At 50.7% G+C, this 20702-nt stretch overlaps 1 protein-coding gene across 5 annotated transcripts in view; it reads right to left on the bottom strand.

Moving 5' to 3' along the window:
* Sema4d (semaphorin 4D) overlaps nucleotides 1-19757 on the bottom strand; it is a 106374-nt gene extending 86617 nt beyond the window's left edge. For all 5 annotated transcript variants that reach the window (XM_052728565.1, XM_052728563.1, XM_052728559.1 and 2 more), the window contains exon 1: nucleotides 19549-19757. The gene's annotated coding sequence lies outside the window, so the exon portion shown is untranslated. The remainder of the gene's footprint in view (nucleotides 1-19548) is intronic.
* Nucleotides 19758-20702: the final 945 nt, after the last annotated feature.

Here is a 20702-nt window from a genome sequence, read left to right as displayed (position 1 = left end):
AATATAATTTACAACAAGATTTAAAGTTTAAGCTAAGTTTTTAAAATTATTTTATTATTTTATGTCTGTGTGTGCCTGTGTGTGTGTGTATCTGTGTGTGTGTGTGCCTGTGTATGTATCTGTGTGTGTGTGTGTGTGTGTGTGTGTGTGTGTGTGTGTGTGTGTGTGTGTTGCACCATGTGCATGCCTGGTACCTGACGAGGCCAGAAGAGGGCATTGGATCCCCTGGAACTTGAGTTACAGAAGGTTGTGAGCCACCATGTGGGTATTGGGAATAGAACCTGGGTCCTCTCAAAGAGCAGCCAGTGCTCTTAGCTGCTGAGCCATCTCTCCAGTCCTTACACCACGTTTCCAACTTAACGTGTACGAGCTAGTTTACTTACTTCAAAACCCTGAAGGACTTGCTTTTGTAAATGGAACTGTCTGGTGTAGTACGTGTAGGGCGACAGGTGTGCTCACACAGGCAAACGCGAGGCTGCACACTTGCTGGTCTGAGGAAGCACAGCTGGTTGTTTTGTTGTTGTTGTTGTTGAAGACACAACGGCCTCACACTCACTACACAGTTGAAGGTGACTGTGAACCTCATGGTCTTCATGCCTTCACCTCCAGAGAGCTAGGATTACAGGTGTGCACCACGACACACTCGTTTTACACAGTGCTGGGGATTAAACCCAACACCTTGTATTTGTGAGGAAAGCACTCGACCACCTGAGCCACACGCCCAGCCCCCTTTGCTGGATGTTTTTAAAATCCTTGTTTGAGATGTCCATAGGAAGACAAGCACTATTTCTGTAGGCAATTTTGATTTTTTTTTTTTTTCTATTTTGATCCAGCTTCTAACTCCCAGTCCTATGATTCCCTGACTTCCTCTCCTGCCTCACTCCACTTGGCAGGCTTGTCTGGGCTTTCAAGCAGGCTAACAAGCAGCTTTTGTGGAAGAGACAAAACATAAATGAATCTGTACCTTGGAACAATCACTCGGAGAGCGCTCATAGAGGAGTGACAATTTCATCCACTTTCTCGCCACAAGTTTCCTCTCACTCTATATGAAGCCAACTCAGTTATCCCCCTGGGACTGCTTCTGGAGACAGTAAAGATGCATAGGTCACTAGGGTGCTGTGCATTAATTGGTTAGTCCTGGCACCACCTGCCACCAGGGCTGTGGAGCCTTGGCGTTCATCCACTGACTAGTCTCTGGAGAGGAGACCAAGGAGATGGCCCCCTGGGCATGAGGCACGTGATAACTTCACTAGACCTAAAGTCTACAATGTGTGAACAACTGCCCAAAACTCACCATCAGCAAAAAGAGAGGAGTCACCACCACAGACCCCACCGACACTAAAAGGGAAGAATGTAAACAACTATAAACATGCGATGCATGCCTGGCTTGCTTGCTTGGAAGAAAACACCCAATTCTGTAGTAACTACAATCAGCCCAAACTCACCCAAGATATAGACAGTCTCATCAATACTGTAAACACTAAGGAAACTGAAAACATAATTAAAACCCTCAGAAACAGACATCTGAAGGTCTCTGGCAGTGCGATTGAAAAAGTCTATCTAACATAATAAGAAAGAAGTAACTAGCAACAGTTGTATATAATCTCTTCTAGAAAATAGGAGGGAGAAACGAGAAGGCTGGCATGACCTTGACAGCAAAACAATCATTTCCTGCTTCTTCAAGAAGAAAGGAAAACAACAAAAAAGAACAAAATGACTAAACTTATTTGATTGCTATGTCTTAAAATGTTTTGGTACTGTGAATGCCACTGGGACAAAACAATTTGGTACCCTTGGAAATAAATTTATATGAATAAACTGTAATAAAGTCTTATATTGCAAATGGATCTTTTCTAATGAAAAAGTTTGTGTCTATATGTACACACTGTACATGTGTGTACTCATGCTCATATGCACGTGTGGAGACATAGATCAGCATCAGGTATCTCCGTCTATGTCTCTACACAGTATTGGTTTATTTATTATTGAGGGGGGCACACAACGACCACATCTCCCCTTTACCTCTTGGGGCAGGGCCTCTCCAGTTGTTTCTCTCCCACTATGTGCTCCAAGCAGCCTGCCAGCAACTCCCTTGTCTCCACGGTCCATATTGCTGGGATGACAGATGTGCTCCGGACCAGAAGTGTTTACACACCATTCAGAGTCTATATTTGCTTCATGTATGACTGAGGTCCAAAGGCAATGCAGATTTAGAATCCTGTAATTACTGAGGAAACAGAGACCTCAGGACAACGTATCTACTCCTTTGGAGTTTCAAGAAATCATGCCTTTTACCTCCCAGAGAGAAAGGCAACCAGAGTGTAATACAACACGTTCTGGGCCTGGGTGTGCAGCTCACATTCTTGGACACACAATAGCCCTGTCACCCAAAGCTTAATCCTATACAGTTTCAGTTACCTACCATCAATCATGGTCCAAAAATATCCACAGGACTTGTTCTAAGTTTGTAACTGCATGCTTATTCTTTGTAGCATGAGAAAAATCTTTCATGACCTTGCCCCATCCTGATGGGCTATGAGCCATCCTCTTGCCTAGTGTATCCACTGTGTGTATGCTATCCACACGAGTCACTCAACAGCTGTCTCGGTCATCAGCCTCAGCATCACAGGGCTTGAGTTCCAGTAACCCCTATTTTATTTACTAATGACTCTAGAGCACAAGAAGGGGGTGGGGTGGGAATCTGGATCTGTAAAGAGAAGCCCCAGGAAGTGTTTCTTTTAAGAGAAAGGCTGTGTGTTTTCAACCTAAGGAAAGAAATAAGACAGGCTAAGATTGCTCAGATATACTTTACAGTGAGATTTTTCAAAGGGTGTGTCTCTGTGTGTGCTGTGTGTGCTGTGTGTGTGTGTGTGTATCTGTGTGTGTGTGTGTGTGTGTGTTTGAGAAAGAGAGAGAGATTGTGAGCTAGTGTGGCACACCTGCACTTGTATTAGAGCCCTTTTAAATTCTCTGAGTCATCTGTAAGTTGCCTAGGCAGGCCCTGAAATTGCGATCCTCCCATCTCATCCTCCCTAGCTGCTGGCACTGTGGATGTGCACCCCAGACAAGCTTGCTGTTAAACTCTTACTGTGCCTGATTTATACTTCAACTCTGCTATAGGGACATACGTATAGCAAACAGAAACAAACTGTAGGTATATAGTTCAGTACTGTCTGTGGGTTCAGCCACCCATCAATGGACTCTTCAACCACATCCCCTGCAGTGAGTGGAGCCAATGGTGATACATCTTGAGCTGACCATGATCTTAAAGAGAGTATAGGCCCATCTTTGGGTTACAAAGACAGACCCAGGCCAACGAAGGGGACTGAAGTTTGTTGCACATGCACGAGGCCTGGAGTTTGGATCCCAGAGCCCGTGTAAATGCTGGGTGGACAGGGAAGCCCACCTGTAATTCCAGCTTCAGAAGGCAGAGATGGGATCCCCAGAAACAGAGTCTGGTTGAGAGACCTTGCCTCAACAAGGAAGGTGGAAGAGTAATCCAGAATACTTCCTGAATCAACCTCAGGCCTCCATATGCACATACATACATACACACACACACACACACACACACACACACACACACACACACACACACACAGATACACACACGAAAGAAAGAAAGAAAGAAAGAAAGAAAGAAAGAAAGAAAGAAAGAAAGAAAGAAAAAAGAAAAAGAACAAGAACTGGATTTTCTTGCTCAGGTCTCTCCAGGTACTGCCCAGAGAAGAGAGACAAAAAGATGAAGCCAGGCCGGGCGGTGGTGGCGCACGCCTTTAATCCCAGCACTCGGGAGGCAGAGCCAGGCGGATCTCTGTGAGTTCAAGGCCATCCTGGGCTACCAAGTGAGTTCCAGGAAAGGCACAAAGCTACACAGAGAAACCCCGTCTCGAAAAACCAAAAAAAAAAAAAAAAAAAAAAAAAGATGAAGCCTTGTACCCACATAATTAGTGTTTCACAGGGATGGGAAGATGGCCTCTGTCCCAGTGGCTCCAGTCACACTGCTGACACATGGGCACCAGCACACAAGTTGCCGCTGCCCCCCCTCCAGTTGCCAAAAAAATCTCACTCCAGCGATGTCCAGATGCAAAGCGCAGCTTCTAGACACCTGGCACCAATAAACCTTGGGGATAAACTCAGCCTGAAGCATCGCTGCTCTACGCTTACAAGCACATCAGCCCTGAGGAACCTTCGCTTCAACTGAGTGCCTGAGGTTGGGCAAGAAATCACTTGCATTTTAATCCAAATAAGAGCATCTGCAAGATTACACAGGACACATAAACATAAACAGACCTGCTCTTCCATGGCCCTGGTCGTCAGCTGTCTTCCTCTGTATACAGGAATGGAAGAATTTGGTAAATGAGTCCCGTAAACCACATTTCAAGCAGTTGTTCTTTTTCAAGATCAGACCCACTAAAGCTGTCCATGGAAGGCAAGGAGCTTCAGAAACCCTATACGGCTTTCTTAAGTGGCTACACTTGGTATCTTCAAGTTGGATGATTCTCAGAGCATCCTAGCCCAAGGCAAAGGCTCAGGCATGTATATGGTCAAGCCTCGGCTCTCAGGCCTCTCCTGACCCTCGAACGATGGTGAGATGGGATTGACCCTTAACTGCCACATCCTTGTGGGTAAATCTTCCTTCAGTGAGAAGCTAAGCCTGGGTTGAAGCTGGAGATGACGGTTGTAGGTCAGAGGTGGGGTCCTCCCTTTGAAAGTACCAGTCAGCAAGTCCGAAACAGTGGCCCTTGCTTCAGGACCCGAGGGTGGGGTACGGTGGACAGTGACTCGTTCTGTCACTGGATGTCATGGAAACCCGTGGGTCCAGATGCAGGATGTCCCCAGTGGCCCTGCCAGCTTCTCAGAACTTCAGGCAGAAGATGGGCTAACCATAAACCTCAAGCCCAGGCTACCCAGAAAGACCTGGCTTCCTGAGAAACAGCTAAACAGAGGCTTGGCAGGAAGCCTCAGAGACTGGGAAACAGGCAACCCCGAGGCCTGTACCCTAGGACACCTGCGGGGAAGGGCAGGCCTTCCAGACCCCAGGGTTCTTGGGGCACTGTCTGTGAGCCTGACTCGGGAAGGGTACAGAACCCTCACCAACTCCAGTCTATGAGCAAAAGTCTGGTGGTGTGAGCCACTTGTTCACAGCCCTGGTACTGAGGCCCAGGTGTCCCCTCTCCCCTCTGATAACACTGGTTCCTCCCCCCCCCATCCCCCAAGACCAGCTCCACCCACTCACTGGCTCATTCATTATCATCTAACTACTCTTGCCCTACATCAGGCCTGCTGGAAAAGGAGGCAGAAGCCCCTCCTCCATCAGCCCTGGCACCCTCCATGCGCCGCTCTGCTCTCAGCCCTCTGTTCTTCTGGCAGCTCCTCTCCAAGCCTCTGCAGATGCCAGCACACCAGGCTCTCTCTGTTTCGAAGGGATTATTTATGGCTGGATGAACCTTCCAGAATAAAGGTCAGATGCGAGCATGCCAGGGGGCAGGGAGGCTAACTCCAGCAGCTCCCAACAGGGAGGAAGGACTGCAACCTGCAGAAACATTTTTTTCCCCAGAAAAAGGAAATAGAAGAGCCAAGCTCAGTGACTCTCTGCTGAATGTTCCTGGTGTGTTGTAGCCCTAGCATGCTGGTCAGGAAAATCAAGCCGCATCTGGGGTAAGACAAACGGTTCACTTCAAGTGGCACCGAAGGAGTTACTCATTACTGGAGGCAGTTATTGGCCCCTAAACATGAGGCTAAAGTGACAGGCACAAAGAAGCTATCCTAGTGAAGCAAACAGTCAGCCAAAGCATGAGGCTCAGCCTCCAGGAACCCCAGAAGGTGACCCCGCCAGCAGTCACACAGCACTCTTCATCCATGCATGCTTGGTGGTCTGGTGACTTACGGGATGAACGTGCAGTTCCGCCTGCTCCGGGGACAGACTTCCTGAGCAGTCCACTTCCCTCCTCTTGTCCACCCTGAGCAAGCTCCCTACTTGACCTAGTTAGGACATCCACCTGTGCCTTAAAGCCTGCTCAGGCCCAGGGCCCAGGCCCCCAAGACTGTGGACCCCTTTTGGAGCAGAATTTGACCATGTAGGGAAGTCCCCATGAGCAGAAAGGACAGTCCCCCATGAGAGGAAATGGCTGGGAGCAATCTAGGAACATCCACAGCATCTGTCTGGGACACTCAGCCAATGTCACCAGGGACAAGAGAGCTGAATAGCTGACCCCAAAGAAACTCACACACAATCTGTGGTATCATGCTGAATGCTCCTGCATCCTCTATCACTCTAGATGGGCCAGCAGCCCCAGAGAACAGTGAGGGTGGATTTTAGCTCTGGGCCAACAACAGACTTCTAGAGAATGAGTTCAGTGAGCCTGCTAATGAGCACAGTCTGTTAAATGTAGGAAAGCATCCAGAATGCAGACTTCAGCTTTCTGTGCACCCACATGCATGCACATACAAGTGTGTATATGTACAAATAGGTGCTCACATGGATGCACACACACTTGCATGCACATGCACACACTGGTCCACAAACCACATACACAGAGAGAGGCAGGAAACAGGTACCCACATGCATACCCATACACACATTGATACACATGCATGCATACGAATGCTCAAACAGACAGGCACAGGAATGCCCACCACACCACAGAAGACACTGTAAGGGGCTCCACCACTCTCAGGGGCCACTCCATGTCATGCAGGCAGCCACCTAAGCTGAGCAATGCCTAAAGAGCAAAATGCACCAAGAAAAAGTCAGGGAGGTAGCAGATTGGACAGACACCCACCAAGAGCCAACAGATGCGGGGTGCATGCAACATAGGAACACACGGCCCTCTAAGGACTGGATGTGGCTGCCCATCATGACACAGAACATACACATCTGCAGCATAGCAGTGAGCAAAAAGAATAGAAACCACTACAGCTTGACCAAGGGTCTGGGGATGTGTGTGTGCGTGTGCGTCGGGAGGACACACTCACGTCTGAAAATGGTAGCAAAAGGGGAAAAAGTGTCAGAAAAGCAAGCTGTTAATGGCAAGGACCCAGATCAGGGAGGAAACTTTTTGCTTTCTTTCTTCCTTTTCTAAACAATAAAAAACTCGATTAAAATAAAGGAAAAATGAGTCAGCACCTCTCACTTCCTGTTCACCCTGGTGATTCCATGAAGACTTCTGCAGAGACCCCATCCACAGAGGGAGAGCTGACCCAAAGCAGACAGAAGACTCCCTTCCTGTTTCCCCAACCTCGAGGCTCTGCCATCCCGTTTCCACAGCTTCCCACTCGCGCAAGGGGAGCTGTGCTTTCCATTTTCCTGCAGATAAAGCTCCACTGGAATGAATCCCAGGGTGGGTGACGGCCGGCCAGCGCCCGTGCCAGGTCCTGTCCCCACCTCCCAGGTCACCCGCCTGAAGTCTGGCCCCAGGGAGTGTGCCCCTCACCTCTCCTCCTGCTGCAGGAGGCTGGAAGGCAGACGGAGCCACCATCACACGTGCGTGTGACCTGACTTGCCCAAAGGGTGTTTGCAGATGTGCCTCAGTGGAAAATCTCAAAATGGTCATCTAGGTCCCTTCAGGGCAGACAGGTATCCTTATTATACACAAAAAGAGACACAGAAGAGGTGGCCATGTGACAAGGAACAGACTGCAGTGACTTACTCATCAGCCGGTGCCATCTGAGCCACATGACAGTGGCAGACAGGACAGCTGGCTGCCCTGCTCACACCTTGCCCTTGGCTGCCCTGCTCACACCTTGCCCTTGCCTGCAGAACTAGGAAAAGCAATCACCAATATTACAGCCCTTCAGTTGGGATGTTCTGTCACAGGCGTAACAAGAGACTCTTAAAGGAAAGAGCACATTGCCTTTGAGGTCAGTGTCCAGGGAGGTCCCAATACTCAGGCCAACATAATATGCAGCATGATGCAAAATTAGTCACTCTCCCTGCAGCCTGTGGAGGGTCTTCTGCATGTTCACACCCCACACTCCCACCCAGCCTCTCCCTGGGGAGCCACCGCCTCTACTTTGGTCTCAGTCATGAAGGCTGAGTAAGGCACATCCCTGCACCTCCATTCCACGTCACTGCACGCACCACTCTGGGCGCCAAGAGCACAAACTGCTCCAGAACCAAGAACCCTGGTGTGAGGCGGTTAGTGTTGCCAGCCTGACCAAACAGAGGAGACAGAGCTCCGGGCATGATGGCAGGAGTGATCTTGATTGCACTGAGGTGGGAAGACCATCGTCATGGGGCGGGGCTCCCTGGACTGTATAAAATGGAGGCGGGGAGTGGGGCGCTGACAAGCACCCATCACTCTGTTCTGACTATGGATATGATGTGACCACCTGCTTGACGCTCTCCCGCCTGGACTTTCTCGCCATAATGAACTCTACTCTGAACTGTGAGCTAAAACAACCCGTTCTCTTTTCAGTTGCTTTTGTTGAAGCATTTTAACACGGCAGGAAGAGACGAAAACACTGGGCAAGGCTAGGACACAGATGGACAGAAGTGGCAGCTGCTGTGCCCTGGAGTCATCCCCACCGACTGAAACAGTCCCTCCCTGGGGGAGAGTGGCATCTGAGGGAAGGAAACTTTGATTTGAGGTTGATTCGTGTACACACACACACACACACACACACACACACACACACACACGTGCGTGCACTTGGGGCTTGCTTCAAATCTCAGATAGTCTTTCTACAGTGAAACACTGCATGAGATTTCCTTAATGAGATTATCTTGCGGCTAGACCCACAGCTGAACACAAAAATGCACTTTAAACACACAGCCTGAGGGTGACTCCCACAACGCAGCTGAATCCCATGCACATATCTGGGTCTTATGCTGTGGAATTTTCCGCCTGTGCTGTCATGCCGACACCAAGTTTCAGAAGTTGGGGTCCTTCAGATTTTCGGGTTAGGAATCGCAACTTACATGAGATCGAAAGCTCTGTGTGCTCAGCTAAATGACACAGATGGACAGATACCCTGTGTACACATTTGGGAGCATGCTATAGGGTCTGAAACACAGAGCAGGACATGGTGGCACACACTTGTAATCCCAGGTCTCCAGAGGCAGGGGCAGGAGGCTGTGCCTTCAAGGCTAGTTTTGGTTATCCAGGAAGACCCGACCTCCAAAACTGTATATAGTGAGGTCAGCTACATGAACTCTGCTATTGGAAGGGTCCAGGGGCTGGCAGTACTCACCTGGGAGCTGAGTACCTCACACTAGGCTCTGTTTGTGCACAGCCACATTAGGCCGGTGACACGGGCTGCCCTGGAGTAAACTCTACAAACATCTCCTGGGTGCAGAAAGGAGGAGATGGGAAGATGGACACCGAGGATGAGGCAGACGTCAGCAACTGTTTCCATGACCTACTGCCATCCTGTTCCTTTCCCTCAGATTTTATTTTTAGTTTTTCATTAATTATGTGTATGTGTGTGGCAATGTGGGTGCCCTCCAAGGCCAGAAGAGGGTGTCAGATACCCTGGAGCAGGACTTACAGGTGGTTGTGAGCCACTCAAAGTGGGGTGTGAGGAACTCTGGTCCTTGGCAAGAGCAGCAAGTGCTCTTACCTGCTGAGCTGTCCTTGGATTCCAAGATGGGACAGGAAGCTAGGACAGGCATCACTTTGATGCAGAGCCAGGGGACTCACTGTAAAGGTATGAGAGCCTGTGGGTCCAACGGCAGCTTCATTATGCTTAAGGATGTAGTACGAACCACCTCCCAGGTCAGGGACCAGTCTCCTATGAGCTATGACAGCCACAGTGATCAGCAAGCATCACTGTTTGAGGTGACATGTGTCTGGTGCTTGCTGTTTCCCCTGGGACAAGTATACAAAGGAGAGGCTGAGGGCTGGCCACACCCGGTCATTCTACAGGCAGAGGACAAGCAGAGTGCCAAGGTCTTGACCATGAACTCTGCCCTGCCTGGCAGCTCTGGAGAAGCAGTTTCTTGTATGTGCCAAACTGCACAGGGGCTGGAGAGTTGGCTCGTTTGGCAAAGTGCTTGAGGCGCAAGCATGAGACCTAGTTCAGACGCCCCAGCACCCAGGTAAAAAGACAGATGCAGGAGACCTAGTTCAGATGCCCCAGCACCCAGGTGAAAAACCAGATGCAGTAGCAAATACCAGTAACCCCTCGGCACCTGGAAGACCTGATCCCCAGCAGCTGCAGCTCACCTCTGTGAGGAGGCACCCTGTCCACTTAGGACCCAGGGTAAAAGCCACTCCAAAATGCCTTGTGGGGCAGCAGCTATGCTGTGTCCTGGGGCGACAAAGAGGTCCTCAGCCCACCCACAGAGGAGGGTGACACCAGTAAGCACAGCTCCCAGGCTGGTGAAGGAAAAGCCTCTCTCCATCTTTAGCAGCTACCACGGAAGTGTGAGAAAATGTTTCATAAGCGTCCAGACCCAAATGATCCAGGCAGAAACACCCTGGTGATGTCAGCATTACTTCGGAGACGGGAATCGAGTCTCTGCTGGCTCCTCGCTGAAATAGGGGAGGGCATACATCCAAGTCCTCTGTGCCCCAACATTTTCCTTTGTGTGTGTGGGGGGGGGGGGGGGGGTTAAAGGTCAACCTTGGGTGTCATTCCTCAGTCTCCATCCACCTTTTAATTAAAATCTCTATACTATAATTTATTTATTTATTTATCACTGTGTAGAAGTTAGAGGACATCTTTTAGAAGTTGGTTCTCTTCTTCCACCATGTGGGTCCTAGGAATGGACCTCAGGTCATCCGGCTTGGTAGTAAGTACCCTGTCCCCACTCAGCCATCTCAATGGCCAGATTGTTCAGACTGTTTCTTGAGACAAAGTATCTCACTGGGACCCGGGACTTATCTATTAGGCTAAGCTGGCGACTGGCTAGCAAGCCCCAGGGCCACCTGCACCCACCCCTCCTCCAGGGAAATCATATGTGTGTGTGTGTGTGTGTGTGTGTGTGTGTGTACATATAGGTTATATGTAATATATATATATATATATGTAATATATATATATATGTAATATATATATATATATATATATATATATATATATAACATATATATATATATATGCACAGGTTCTAGGGATCAAACTCGTCTTCCTGCTTGCTAACTGCCGTCTCCCCAGCCTGAGTCCCTATCATTTTCACAGTGAGATGTCTGTGTGGAGCCTCTCAAGCTCTCTGCAGAAATGACTCTGCTCATTTTACATGACAGTTTCTTCCGGCTGAAATGAAATCCATGCCCTCCAGCTCACGGAGTCACGAGCGGTTACTTGTATATAAATGGGAATCTGTGACTCCCCACAGGCTCTTCCGAGATGGGTATCTACTTTAAAGATTGGCTCTGACCACCTCCCTGGTTGGGCCCAGCTGGGGGAAAGCAAGCCAGCCTGACAGCACCCTGGGGATGGATGATCTTTTCCTGGCCAGACACGACAGACAAAGCGAGGCGCTCACAGGGGCAGCAGGAGGGAGCTGGTGATTTCTCCAGATTCCACACTTGAAACCCAAGCCGCTGGCTGCCCTGGGTTTTCAAACACAAGCAGAGATCCAATTCCGCCTGCTCAGAGCTTCGCTGTGACCCAGTTTCTGGAGTGTGGTCCAAGCCCAAGTCTGCTGAGCTCAGACACTGCTGGAGGCTCTGAGTGTCTGAGGCACCTGAGGACCCAGGGATGAGCCAGACATGGAGAAAACCAGGATGAAGGTGCTTGGTCATAGTGAGTCACCGTAGAAATCAGAGCACTGTACTCAGTGTTTGCATGCTGACTCTATGCAGAACCTGTCCACAAGCCACGTGGAGGCAGTGTTTTTCAACACTGGGTGAAAACATTTTTTTAAATAAAACGCAATGGAGGGGGGCTGGGGAGATGGTTGGGAAAGTGCTTACCTTGTGAACACAAGTACTGGCGTCCAGTCCCCAGAATCCACGTAAAAAGCTGGGCATGGTGGCATGTGCTTGTAAACCCAGTATTGGGGAGGTGGAACCAGACGGATCCCTCAGACTTGCTGGCCAGTCAGCCTGGCCTATCTGGCAAGCCCCATGGTCAGTGAGAGACCCTGTCTCAAAACAAAGGTGTTTGGCAACTGAGGGATGACACCAAACACGGATGCTTGCACACAGGGCCTCAAGTCACACGTCCCAGCCAAAATCTCAGCTTCTCTACTTCCTGGCTGGGGACCCCAAGAATAAGTTTCCTATGGTGTCTGTTTTCAAGGTCTTAGCTGTAAAGGGTGGGTTAGAGCTGGGCCAGGTTTACAGGTGAGGTGGGGACTTGTAGAATGGCCAAAAAGCACTGAACATGTCACTCAAAGCCACCGTGAACCACAGGGTCATTCTTGCCTTGATCCTACCTTTACAAGTCAATGCTCAGAAGTGCAGTCTTTAAAGAAAATTTTTATTTATTTGTGTGTGTGTGTGTGTGTGTGTGTGTGTGTGTGTGTGTGCTCTCCTTCCCCCTTGGGTCCCAGGGACAAAACTCGGGTCACCGTGCTTACGTGGCAGGTGCTTTTACCCAGCGAGCCGCCCCGCTGGCCCTCTTCACACACAGACCCGATCACCTAGTTACTGCTAAGGTAAGTGCAGGAGTGACAAGAGCCAGGCTCCACACCACAAACTGTCAGTTAGGCTCGCCTGACACCCTGGAAACCTCATAAGAACAGAAAACAAACCCTGCGTGTGAGCTGACCTCAAAGATGCCCGAGAAAGCTCATGGAATTCAGGAACTCAGGCAACAGGCTGTCTTAGTTAGGGTTTCTATTGCTGTGAAGAGACACCTTGAGCATGCCAGCTCTCATAAAGGAAGACGTTTAATTGGGGTGGCTTACAGTTTTAGAGGTTTAGTCCATTATCATTGTGGTGGGACATGGCAGTGTGCAGGCAGACATGGTGCTGGAGGAGCTGAGTCCTACATCTTGATCCACAGGCAACAGGAAGTGAACTGTGTGCCCCACTCAGTGTAGCTTGAGAGCAAAGGAAACCTCAAAGCCCGCCTCCACAGCGACACACTTCCTCCAGCAAGACCACACCTACTGCAACAAGGCCACACCTCCTAACATTGCCACTCCCTTTGGGGGCCATTTTCTTTCAAACCACCACATAAGCATTTACTGAAACTCTTAGAATGGAACTTTTTACAGGGTAGACTGCACTGTACTCATGTTTTACCACAATAAATCATTCAAATTATCAGAACCCAACCTAGCAGAAACAGACAATCTTAAGAGCCTTAGTAAGAAATCAATTTCATAATTAAAAGCCTCACCAAGAAGAAAACCTCAGACTGATGGCTTCACTAATAAATCCAAACTTGGAAGAAAAAAATTGATATTGACCCCACAAAAACATTTGCCCCATAAAGAGCACTACAAATCTTAAACCCAGCAATACAGAACTGTCTCTTAACTGTGGCTTCCCACAGTTTCCGTTACCTACCTTCAACCAGGGTCTAGAAATACTAAATATAAAATTCCAGAATAAATGACTCATCAAGGTTATACTATACACTGTCTGGCTGATCAGAGCAGGGGCCACAGTCCCTTGTCCAGTGTATCCACACTGTATACACCACCCTCCTGTTAGTTACTTTGTAGCCGGGTCAGCTATCAGTCAACTGCTGCAGTTGCCCAGGGTCTTTACTCAGGAATGGTCCTCACCAGCAGTGATGTGCCAAAACTCACAGCAATCTCCCTGCCTCAGTTTCTTTCTTTGTTTTTGTTTTGTCTGTCTGTCTGGTTTTGTTGTTGTTGTTTGTTTTGGTTTGGTTTTGGTTTTTGGTTTTGGGTTTTTTGGGTTTTTTTGTTTTGTTTTTTTGTTTTTATTTTTTTGAGACAGGGTTTCCTTGTGTAACCCTAACTGTCCTGTCCTGGAACTTACTCTGTAGATCAGGCTGGCCTAGAACTCACCGAGATCTGCCTGACTCTGCCTCTTGGGTGCTGGGATTAAAGGCGTGCACCATGACCTCAAGGCTTAAAAGTGTCTTGCAATACGTTCACAACGTTGCACAACTATGATCAGCTATTCTGTTTTCACTACCTCAAAAGGAAAGCTTAAAGACAGGGATGTAGCTTAATGGTTGGTAGAGTGCTTGCCTAGCATGAAAAAGGAGGGTACATGCTGGGGGGTGGTGGTGCATGCCTTTAATCCCAGCACTAGGAATCAGAGGCAGGCAGATCTCTATGAGTTCAAGACCAGCCTGGTCTACAGAGCAAGTTCCAGGACAGGCTCCAAAGCTACACAGAAACCCTGTCTCAGAAAAAAAAAAAAAAAAAAAAAAATGAAGAAGGGGGGTGCAGGGGTCAAATCCACAGTACTAAAAGACAGAAGAAAACTAGAAGCCCCACACTACCAAGCAGCCACTCCCATTCCATCTCCTCAGCCTGGTCAACTGATGATGTGTTTCTGATCCTATGACTTGGCCTGTGTTAACATTTTATAAACAAGAATCATGACTCACATTGCCTTAACTATGGCTACTTTCACTTAAGAGTGTTTCAAGGGTCATCTGAATTACAACACACAGAGGTGATCCAATCCTTCCTATGGCTGACTAATATTCCATGTGTGCACATACCACATCTGGCTTACCCACTTCATCCGCAGATAGACAGGTGGGCTTGTGAACCGTGCTATAAACTGTGTGAAGCTTTTGTTTAGTCCCTAGTTCCAATTCGTTTAGGTATGGGCATAGAAGTGGAATTGCTGGATCACAGGGAATTTGGTTCTGTGTGTTTAACTTTCCAAAAAACCTCCACACTGCTTCCTCAAAGAGCAGCTCCATCTTACCCCCCACCAACCATGTCCCAGGGTTCCACTGTTTCCGAGTCCTTACCAACAGTTGCTATTCCCCCAAGCCCTTTTATCAAAGCCATTCTAGTGCAGTGTGAGGTGGGTCCCATAGTGGTCTTGGCTTGTATCTTCCTTTGACTAATGACACAGGGTGTCTTTCCACAAGCTTCTGCCATCTGTGACTCTTCTTGGACGCTTGTGCTTTCCTGGTTATCCGCCCTTCTGCTGTGAAGTTTTAGTCCCTCACCCTTCAATAGGGAACAATCCAAACATCCACCAAGAGATGAGCAAACGAACCACGGTACAACCGGCCAATAAAGCCCTTCAGCATCAAAAAGCCCAAGTCCTGACACACAAGAACCATGCACGGCTCTCAGAGCCACAGTGCAGAGCCAAAGCAGAGGCACACAGCAAGTACAACGGAGCAGCTCAGTAACAATGAGCCACGGAAGCAGAAAGACACAGGAAGCTGTGCTGTAATGAAAAGTAAAGGATTAAAAAAAAAAACAACACAAAAACAGAGCAGCTCATCCTGCACCCTTTTCTTTCTGAAGGTTCAGTTATCCAGTCAATCACAGCCAAAAAAATACTGAATGGAAAATTCCAGAAATAAATAATTCATAAGGCTTCAGTTACATACAATTCCAAGCATCAAGGATTCTCACTACCAATTCCACCCCACGGGTGCTGCCAGCCTTCCTTTTCTCCAGGGTATCCACACAGTGTATCCTACTCGCCTCCCGGTTACCTAACGGTCATCAGTTACGACTGACTGTTCAGCTATCCTTTATTTTAGTTAAAAATGGCCCAAGCACCAGAGTAATGATTCTGGCAATGCAAAGGGGCCAAAGAAAAGATGGAAGATGCCTCCACACTACAAGTGTCCATTCACAGTTGCACTACAAGTTTGCACACATATTCACACTTCCACAACACACACCTGCACACACACTCTGACATTCTCACGTTTCACACGGTCACTCACACAGTGAACCCACTTACCCTCCACATACACCATTCACACAGGCTCTCATTTTGACCCTGTTAATCTGATCTCCTCACACAAATATCACAGACTTCCACGCTGACTCTGTTACTCACTCACACACATTTGTACATTCACGCCTACGGTCAGGCCCCACCCCCACACTCCGACTAACTGCAGCTTCCGGTCTGCACTTAGACCATGTCCCCTAGTTAAGAGCAGTGCCTAGCCCCGGTCCATGAGATGCCGCACCATGACTGACGCAACATATGGGGAGCATCCTCACAGACACACATGTGCTGTCTGTGTACACACAGGAGACAACTTCCACTCACAAGTGCCTGCTTGTGTAAACAGGACCAGTCAATGCACTGTGCTGAAGGGTGAAGTTTCAAGTAAACCCCTGAGCAGCTTCTTCATATAAGCAATCAACACGGCCCTCAGCGACTATTAACTTTTAATCATGGAGTACTTTCAAAGGCACACACTAAGAGCCCAGAAAAGAATAGTGAACGCAGGGACCCTAACCTGCCCCCAAAAGACACCATAACTCTTCCCCTGATCTGAGGCAGATCCCAAGCACCCTTGAGAGCCGGGAGCCCTCATGGTAACAACAACCACACTGTGATCATAAAGCAATCACACACCACTGTCACTCACAAAATGTCTGTCTCCCTGCCTAGCTCTGACAGGGACTCCTGCCAGAGGCTTTGGGAAGCCTGCAATCTCCAAGTGCCCCCCGAGAAGCCATTCAGAGGAGCAGTACAAGGCTCGCATGGACAGTATATGAGAGTTTAAACCACATGACGGGAACCTACAGTAAGTAGGGTGGAGCTGTTGACCAGGCCAGGGTCACCACAGGAGATGTGCAATGGTGTGGCATCCCAGGGAAGTGCAAAGGGACTCAGGGAGGGGCACAGCAAGTGCCCAAGAGCAAGACAGCCATAGGCTCTTCCCAAGGATCTCCCTCCTTGGTGTCTGCTCTGGGGGAGGCCCAGCAGCTCACCCCTTGACCGGCCAGGTTAACCATATCTCCTAACAGACTACCACTTCTTCTTCTGCATCTCGTCCGGGCACGAGAGTTACACTGAGGTCCAGCCAGCCTCTCCGTTGCCTGACCTGCCTAGCTTTGGGCCACACCCTGAGTCACCCAGGGACAGCCACGTCTTCAACCGAGATGGCAGAGACAGGCTGTCCAGACTGCAGCTGCCAAGCTCAGGATGGCTCTTCGCCAAGGGAACAGAAAGGACCCTCCCCTCAGCCTCAGCCTCAGTAAATCTCAGCAGTACCTCCACCATCTAGTGGTCCATCCAGAATTGTCACCATTGGAGAGAAATAAACTGGGTGTGGTGGCCCACACCTGTAACCCCAGCACTCAGGAGGATGAAACAGGAGATCAGGCCATTGACCAACCTGGTATATACAGTCTTAGGTAGGAGGGAGGTAGAGAGGGAGGAAGCAAGGGAGGGAGAACTGCCCCCTGCTGGCAACTGCTAACAGCAGCTTTTTCCCAAGACCACCTGGGGCAACCAGCATGTCCATTCTGTAACTCCCTGGGAGCTGAAGATAGGGGGACAGGGAGCCTGCAGGAATCAGAGGGAGCACCTTTTCCAAGAGTCCTCTGAACCCAGCAAATTCTAAACATAAGGGAGCAGCTCGCTTTAACTGACAACCGTCAAGAAGCAAATTCCAAATTCCCTTCTAGGATATTACCCAGTTAACCCAGGTAGAGTGGGGATGTCCTGGAGGGGGTAACAAAGGTTCCAGCCCAGGAGCTCTGGCTCCAGGCTCACCCCATACAATAAAAGAATCAAGATAAAGGACACTGGGTCCCTCAGCCCTCCCAGCCCTCCCAGGGCAGGCTCCCTCCAGAAGCACCTCAAATGGCTTGAGAAAACCATTGATCTTTGAGATGCATTATTGATTGTTCTGTCCATTAGCACACATTCCCATAGCACTGGCCTGCCACACACCATGCCTGGGGTGAGGAAGACCTCTTTGGACACCATCCATAAAGAGCAAACTACAGAGGAGCAACTGTCCACAAGTGGATGATGTCACCCGAAACACTGCCCTGGTCCCAGACCCACCGGACCCGAGGCAGCACGGTCCATAGCATGCACCTCAACCCTCAGTCCAGGGCAGGCTACCACCTGCCCAGACTCCAGCCACTGGGAGGAGTCTCCATAAGGCAGACTATGTGACAGTCATTGGACTCGGTAGACAGAGGGACTTCGTGGCTCCATTTCAGAGGACAGACAGACTTAAACAAGCCCATTACAGGAAGGCAGCTTCTGACTCTTGCCCTGGATCCGGGTCTCACAACACCATGCAAGAAAGGGGTCCTGGGCAGAATTGCAATTGGTACAGGCAACATGCTTTTGTTTCTTTGTTTTGCTTGCTGTGTGGACCAGCCAGACACCTGAGTCTTAAGGTCTGGAAGGACAGTCCTTGTCCACACAAACATCCGCTCATCATTCTATACTTCCTACTTCTCAACAGATGATCTGACATGATGTGCACAGACAGCAACGGTCCAAGTGACAATCAGGCCATTATAGTCGCTACGGGGATCTTCCCCCACCACTGCCCAAGGCTGCCTGCTTCTGGGACAGTGTAAACATTCCCAAATAACCCTGCCTGGGCAGCCAGGAGACCAGTTGGACGCCAGGGGCACATATGAAGTGACAGGCCTCTGGTGTCACTGCACCCCCCTGGGAAGGAAACTTCCGTTTGGTAGCGCCTGGTAGACCTACAGCAGGGTCAGATGGCTGGCTACAGGCCCCGAGTCCAGTGTGAGGCTGGCCACCCACGGGCCTGGGCTGTGCTCAACACAGTGAGGTTTTCAAAACAAAAACAGGGCAAGTTCATGTGGCAAACGCCCCAGAACGTAGGGGCAGGCCTCCCACCACATGCTCCATTGGAAGCAAGACTCCCCATTCACCCACAGAGGGACTAAACCGAATGCATAAAAAGGACAGCTACGTGCTCTGCTCTGTTTTTCACGCCATGACTGGCAGAGCCCCGACAGAACCAGCCCCCTGCAAATCACCGGGCGCCAGCAACAGGTGCAGCCCGAGCTGAAGCCTGTGGTTCCGGGCGGTTCTAGAATAACGCAGCCCGAATCTTCCAGGAAGCCACAGCCTTGTAGCGCCCACTGCCCGGTGGTAGCGACCCTAGGGCGGCTGCCCTGTGAGCCGCACCTGTCTGAGTGCACCGCGCCACATCCGGTGTGCCCGAGCCAAGGCCTGGGAGACCGAAATAGAAGCCGGTTAGGCCGGGGCTTGGGAGCCCGGCTAGGGGCACCGGGCCTGACCTGGCAGGCGCGGCTCAAGGGGCGAGCACCCGGGGGTCCCAGCGCGCAGGGCCTGGCTGGGCAAGCCGCGATTGGCTGAGCGTCCAGCGTCCCTGCTCCAGAGCAGCCACCTGCCTGCCAGGGCCCGGCGGGAGCCAGGGAGAGGAGGCCGGGGAGGGATCCGAGCTGGGATGAGACTGCAGAGAGGGTCCAGGGGACGCCGCGGAAATGTAGAGGGGGTCTGAGGGATCCGGGTGGGAATCAGGGGGGGATACGGAGGGTCTGGGTGCGAATGCAGAGGGAGTCCGGGGGCATCCAGGTGGGAATGCAATCCGGTCGTAGCAGTGTGGGAGGATCTGGGGAGGAAGCTCTAAGGGGTCCGGGGTCCCAGAGGGGTCCAGGAGGGGATCCAACAGGGTTCCCTAGGTTTACCGCGGGGGCTCCCGGCGCCCCGCGCACCTGCCCAGCCCCGTGCGCGCTCCTCCCGCGCCGGCCCAGTGGCTTACCTGAAGCGCGCGTCCGACCCGCGGCGGCTCTCGGCGGGGCCCGGCCGGGCCAGCTCCGCGCCAAGAATGGCGGCAGCGATGGTGGCAGCAACGACAGAGGCGCACGGCGAAGGGAGGCTGCGGCGAGGAGGCCGGGCAGCGCGGAGATGCTGCGGCACGCGAGGGCGCGGAGGCCGGCGTGGGGACCGTGGGCGCGGGGCGAGCGCGCAGGCCCCACCCCCTCTCCCTCCCTTCCCGCCTCCTCCCCTCCCCCTCCCGTCTCTTCCCTCCCCTCGCCCCTCCCCCTTCCTCCTCCTCCTCCCTCCTCTCACCCCCAACCTCTCTCCCTCCCTCCTTGCCCTCTCGTGCTCCGCCCCTGTCTTCACCTTCCCCACTCCCTCTCCTGCCCTCTCTTGTCCCCTCTCTCCCTTCCTTTCCTTTCCCACCCACCTTCCACCACCTCTTCCTCTTTCCCCCAACTCCCTCTTCCTCTTTTTCCTCTCTATCTCTTTTCCTTCCACCCTTCACCCCGCCCCACCAGCAGTCCTGTAGGTCCTGGCCTAGAGGCTTTTTCCTAGCTTAGCCTGGTCTCTTGAAAAAAAGAGGAGGTCCCCAGCAAAAGGAGACTTTTCCTTCCCTTCAGTCTCTTAATGATCCAGCTTGTTCCTCTAGGACCCCAAAGTCTCCTGTACCTCAGGTTCTGGGGCCACCAGTGCTGGCACCAGAGACCCCGGGCTCTTGGCTTTGTGATCTATGGCAGACCCTTTGGGGTTCTCAGTGCAGGGTATGGGTGGTTCCTCCTGTGGTGTCTTGACTTTGCTAAAGGTTTCTCAGCTTCCTGTGGATGAAAGGGTTCCTGTCTGTAGCTCCCAGTGAGATACATTTCTAACTCATTCTGGGCCTCCCCAAAGTTGGTACAGAGGCTAGGAACATAACTAGATCCTTAACCTGTTTGCTGAGGTTGGTGCCCCAGAATCTACATTAAAAAGCCCCAACAGTGGTGCTCTCCTGTAATCCCAGTGCTGAGGCAGAGAATACTGGGGGGGCCCCTGGATGGAGCTCACTGCCCAGCGTGTCTGTCTCAGCTAATTCAGTCAGTCCCCAATTCCAGTAAGAGACCCTGTCCCCTAAAACTCGACACACACACACACACACACACACACACACACACACAC

The sequence above is a fragment of the Peromyscus californicus genome, unplaced genomic scaffold (genome assembly GCF_007827085.1).
Source record: "Peromyscus californicus insignis strain IS unplaced genomic scaffold, ASM782708v3 Scaffold_8__1_contigs__length_139910024, whole genome shotgun sequence".
Classification (NCBI taxonomy): domain Eukaryota; kingdom Metazoa; phylum Chordata; class Mammalia; order Rodentia; family Cricetidae; genus Peromyscus; species Peromyscus californicus.
This window is presented reverse-complemented; position numbering and strand designations above follow the sequence as displayed.